The following is a 6,007-nucleotide window of genomic DNA, read 5'->3' on the forward strand; positions in this document are numbered from 1 at the left end:
ACTGGAAGAAGGCAGAAAGCAGAGCTCAGGGAAGCCAGATGGTAGCAGCCCTTCATCTGCTCCTTCCTCCACCTGGATATTCCACAGCTCTCACTTTCTCCAGGCCTCTACTCAAAGGTCACCTCCTTAACGAGGCCTCCCCAGACCACTATCTAAACACACTCCCACCCTGGGCTTTTCTCTTTGCCCCCTGCCCTGATTTATGTCTTGTTATTATATATCTTTTTGTTCGCGTATTTCTTGTCTGAGATCTCCACTTGCCCCCGAGCTCGACCAGGATGGGGATTTTGTTCACAGCTGTAGCCTCTGCTCCCAGGCTGGCACAGAGTAGGTGCTCAATAGATGACTGAGGAATGAATGAATGGACAGTGCCAAGCAGTGGAGGACACAGAAAGCCTCCCTCTTCTTTCTGGTGACTGTTTCTGGCTTGTAGGGGACAGGTTTCCTGAGCTGCAGGCAGGCAGACAGAGAGAGGGTCAGGTGAATAGAGGGACAGGGGACAGAGGGCTCCAGGGCCCACCGGCTGTTCCCTCCTCCAGGGGCCCTGCAGAGGGAAGCTCATTTTCAACTTCTGCAGCAGCCCCAGTGGCAGGCGGGCTGGGAGCTGGGAGCTGGGAGCCTGCTCTTCCTGTCATTGCCACTGGTGAGAAATCTCACACGTTGTAAAGGCAGCTAGGCTCCCTTCTGGCTGGGGCAGCTGGCTGGATCTGCCCTGGGCTGGCCGGGACGTTCCCAAGGTCCCCAGGCTGGGCGGTGTATCTGGTGGGGCCTCCTAGACCCTGGGATCCTCTCCCTGGGGGCGGGGCACGGACCCTGCATTTTCACAGACCCGATAGCATAGAGCTCAAGGTGAGTCAGGCTGTCCAGGTTCAAATCCCAGCTCAGCCATTTGGAGCTGTGTGATCCTGGGCAAGCTACCCAAACGCACTGTGTTCCTAACCATAAAACGCTATTATAATATTAAAAATGTGAAATAATACAGTACCTGGACCTGGTTCAGGGGCTCCTATCTGCTTTCATGCCATGGACCCCTTTTATGTTTGTAAATTTAGATTTAAATTTATAAATTAAAGTGTATAGGATTAAAAGAAAACCAATTATATTGAACTAGTCGAATGTTCGATATGGGGACAGCTGTACTTCTTTGCTAATGAATTTAATGATAAGATCGGGCCTAATAACTAGGGTAATTTTGAAGTTGAAAAGAGGATGAAAGCTGTTTCTGAGACACTGTAGAGGGGTGTGGGACAGCATGTGATTTCTGAGGAACAAAGCCACGGTCCTGCTGAGGTTCATTTCCCAAGTCCACCTGTAAGAGCAGGACATGCTGAATTTCAGGTGGTTAGTGAAGATGTACCTTTCTTTCCCAGTCCAGGTTCATGGGCCCCTGAATTCCACCTTGGGCCACTGGAGGTGGTGGTGAATGATGAGGTCTCCTGGAGATGGACCAGGTGCCCAGGAGCCCAGGTGAGTCTGGTGGAAACAGCCTCAGGTGTTCTAGAAAAGGCACCGGATACGGAGTCCCCTGGGTCCGACTTCGGCAGGCTTCTAGGAGGGAAGATGGGGCAGGACGGTAGGTGTCAGATGGCCAGCACAGGGGTCTGGGCCCTCATAACACCTCCCAGGTTTGGGAGATGCTAGGGTGGAACGGGGCTCTGAAGGAGGGGAGTGGCCATTCTGTGCCTGGTGGCCTCTCTGGGACCCGGGCCTGTGTGTGAGTCACCGTTTTGCGTCGGTGTCATCTGGGTGTCATCTGGGTCAGGGCAGGGTGTGTGTGTGTAGGTGTGAGTGTGTCTTTGTGTGGGGGGTACATTTGGGAGGGTGGGGGGTGTGTGTCAGTGGGTGGGGAGTGTAGAGCGGTTGCACGTGTGAGTCTGTGTGTATGTTTGTCAGTGGGTCAGTTCTGGGAGTGGATTGTTGTGTGTGTGTCAGGGTTTGGTGGGGGGCTCTGGTGTGTGTTTGTGTGGGATTTGCAGGTCTCTGGAGTGTTCAGGTTGGGGGTCTTTGCTGTTAGCTGGTGTGAGCGTGAGAACACGGGTGTATTTGGCGGCGGAGGGAAGGATGGAGATTTTGTGTCCGTGCACGCATCAGGGCTGGTGGGGGGTGTCCGGTGTGTGTCTGTGTGAGCGTGTGTGGCCCTGTCACCGCCGGCTCCGGGCCCGGCCACATAAACTTCGCACCCCTGCGGGCGGGCTCTGGCGGCCCCGCAGTGGCCGCGTCAGGCAATGGGAAGCAGATGGGCCGGGATGGAGGCCATATGGGGCTGGGGGCGGGGGCGCATTCCTCCCTCCCAGAGCCGCCAGGAAGCCCCCTGCCTGTCGGCCCCCCATCAGGGCGGGAGCTGGAACTGACAGAGTAACAAATGTCCCGCAGCCAGCGTGGAGCCGAGGGAGGCGGGGGAGGCAGCCCCTGCCCCACGGGGAGTGTGTGTGTGTGTGTGTGTGTGTGTGTGTGTGTGTGTGTGTGTGTGAGAGAGAGAGAGAGAGAGAGAGAGAGAGAGAGAGAAAGAGAAAGAGAAAGAGAGAGATGCGGAGTGGTCCAGGAGATGCTGTCTTGAGGGGAGGCTGCCTTGAGAAGCTGTAGCTGACCCTAGGGCTGTGCAACCTTGGGCATACATGCCTGCTTTGTGCCTCAGTTTCCCCAGCAGGGTCATAGCAGGGTGGCCATTTGGGATGGGATCCTGGGAAGTTTGGACATACCCTCCTTCTCAGGGTAGGACCCTAACTGCAGAAAGCTAGGCAGATACCAACAGCAACAGTGACAAAAGCAGTAATGGCATCTAGCTTCGACTGTGTGCAGGGTACTGGATAATGGTTAAGAGGTGGGCTCTGGAACCAGACTGGCCTGGGTTCAAATCCCTGCTCTGCCCTTTTCTGGCTGTGTGACCTTGGGCAAGTCATGTCTCTCTGTGCCTCAGTTTCTCTTCTGTAAAATGGAGGTAATAATAACAACAACAGCAGTACCTCCCTTTTTCCAGGCGGTCACGAAGTTTAATCCGGGTAAAGTGCTCACCGCAGCGGCCGGTCCCACCCTGTGCAAGCCAGGCTTGGGGCCCCAGAGTCGGGGGACACAGCTTTTCAGTAAGTGCTAGTTGTGAGCATCAGCTTGACAACCCCACGGGGTGTCTCCTGGGCTTAGGGCCATTTTGCAAGTGAGACCCAGGGAACCAAAGCACTCACCTCACCTGGGCTTACACAAGGGTTAAGGGGCAGAGCTGGGTTCAAACCCAGGCCACCTTCCAGGTCCAGACCCTGGCTCCCCTCTCCCTGCTGTGTGACCTTGGGCAAGTGCCTGAACCTCTCAGGGCCTCAGGTGATTACCCTTCCCCCCCAGGCTCAGAGACGAGGAGATGGACGGGACTGTTCTTCTCAAGACAAATGTCCCATGAATCACCCCTGTTACCTCTCCTCTCCTGGAGGCTGAGATGGGAGAGGGCAGGAGTGGAGGGCGAGGGCTCAGGAGCTGAGGCCAGCTCTGGGTAGACTTGGCCCAGTCTGTTCACCTCTCCAAGCCTTCCCAAAGGGATATTTTCCAAAGGAGATCGTCAGGAAGCTTAACAAGATCTTGTAAATAAAGTGGCACATGCTAGGTACGCTTCCCCTAGGGGTAGGGCATGTGACCCAGCACTGACCAATCAGAGCACTGCCTCCTCTCAGCAAATGAGAGGCAGGCCTGGGATTTTAGCTGGAACCAAAAAGAATGAAGTGCTTTCTATTCAGGTGGCTGGTTGAGTGGAAGCTTGGAGCATGGAGTTCATCTTGCTTCTATGAGCGGGGAGTTTGAATGAGAATGGAGGCAGGAAAAATGGAGAGAAAGCAAGTGCTGAGGATGAACTCTGAATACCTAGATGCAGCCATGCCTGGTACCATTATGGTTCCTGCTTTGTGGGTGAGGAATTGAGACCAAATCCAGGGTCACACAGCCAGGCAGGAGCAGAAGAGCGATTTGAACCCAGGCCTACTGGCGCCAGCGGCCGTGCCCCGAACCTCTAGACTCCACAGAGCCCTTTGGTGTAAATCCCTCCCCCTCGCCTGGAATTCTCTCACCCAGCCTAGTTTTTGAACTCAGCTATTTCTGATCATCCCGAGGGAGAACGTTTCCTGCCTCTGGCAGAAAAATCAGGGGAGAAATGAGAGCCCTGTGGTCTGGCCCCAAACTCAGTTTGGGCAAGCTTGGCGAGATGAGAATTCTTTCCTTTTCTCTCTTTCTTTCCTTTCTTGTCCTTTTTTCTCTTTCTTTCTCTCTTTCTTCCCCCTTCCTCCCTCCGTTCCTTCCTTCCTTCCTTTCTCTTTCTTTCTTCCTTTCTTTCTTTTCCCCTCCTTCCTTCCTTCCTTTCCTTCCTTCCTTCCTTCTTTCTTTTTTCTTTCCTTCCCCTTCCTCGCTTCCTCCCTCCCTTCCTTCCTTCCTTTCTCTTTCTTTCTTCCTTTCTTTCTTTTCCCCTCCTTCCTTCCTTCCTTTCCTTCCTTCCTTCCTTCTTTCTTTTTTCTTTCCTTCCCCTTCCTCGCTTCCTCCCTCCCTTCCTTCCTTCCTCCCCAGCCCCTCCCTCCTGTCTGAAATAAAACATTGTTTACTCCAGCCCACCTCACACCTGGTTCATGCTCTCACCTCTGCCTGGATGACCTCCATCTCAGCCCTGCTCCTGGCCTAGTTGGCTGCATTAGGCCCCAGTACAGCAACCATCCGCAACTCTTATTAAAATGCAGACCCCAGGGCCCTGCATGGACACAGGCATGTTTGCACACTGGGGGCAGGGCCGGTGAAGATGAACACCCGGTGGAGATTGGAATGCAGGTGATTCATGGGACACTGCACGAGGGTGTCCTTGGAGGGCCTTGAAGATCACGGTTAAAAGTTGTGCCTCGGGTGGGGCGGGTGCTAGGGAGCTGGGCCCCTCTGAACTGGAGTGGACTGAGGCTGGGGCTGAAGGAGGGGCCCTCTCAGTCCTTTGGCTGTTTGGATTCAAGTTTCACCTCAACTAGTTTTTCACTCTGGGCAGGTGCTGTAACTTCTCTGAGGCTTGGTTTACTCATCTGAGAAAAGGAGATTCCAGAGAAAAAGGCTCAGTATGTGTTGAACTGTTAGTGTATACAAGGCTCTGAGTTCAGCACTTTGCATGGAGAAATGTATTCAGTCCTCACAACCCCGGGAGGTGAGTACTGTTACTCTTGTTAATTTTTCAGAAAATGAAACTGAGGCTCAGAGTGTTCAAGTTACTTGTTAAAGGTCACACAGCTGGTAGGTGGCAGAGCTGGGACTTAAAACCCAGGCATCTGGCTCCAGACCCTGTGTTCTTACCAGTACTGTATAAAATTTTTGCTCTGTTTGTGTTATTCACTGTTGTGCCCCCAGGGCCTGGCCCATGGTAGGTCTCACTAAATATTTGTGGAATGAATAAATGATCACCCCTTGAAGAGAGTTGACTCAATAGGTAATGGCTATTACCTCAGTAACGGCTCATTCTCCCTAAATGTGGGAGATATTAAAGCGAGTGCTAATCCTTGTCATGAGCCTTGGTCATCTCGCCCTGCTTTGAGTAACAGGGATAGTAACAGTCCTACCACTGAGGGTTGCTACGGGGACCCTGTGAGATAACGCTGGGACCCCAAGCCCCATAGAATAGGCTCTGAGGGCATTAGCTGGTTCTAGCAGCTTCCTAGTCTCTTCTTCACTCTGATTTCCTGGTGTGATCCTGTCCCCCTCACAGGCCAAGCAGGCCTATGGCTGGTGCCAAGCACACAGTAGGTGCTCAGAGGAGAAGGATAGATACCTGGGCGCTTGCTGTGTGTTGGGCTTTTTAAACATTCATCATCTGACCCACTTTTCCCCCCAACCAACACAAGAAAGGGGCCCGGTGCCTGGGCCTCTGTCTGTTGAATGACTGAATGAAATGCAGAGCTGGCTGCATTGGTGGAGCGTGTCTGGCTCAAGCCCCACCCGCCACCCACTGTCTGCCAGCTCAGAGCCAAGCCTGGGTTTCCACATCTGCTGCTGCTGCCAGGAGGTGAGT

This window comes from Pseudorca crassidens, chromosome 15, assembly GCF_039906515.1.
Source record: "Pseudorca crassidens isolate mPseCra1 chromosome 15, mPseCra1.hap1, whole genome shotgun sequence".
Lineage (NCBI taxonomy): Eukaryota > Metazoa > Chordata > Mammalia > Artiodactyla > Delphinidae > Pseudorca > Pseudorca crassidens.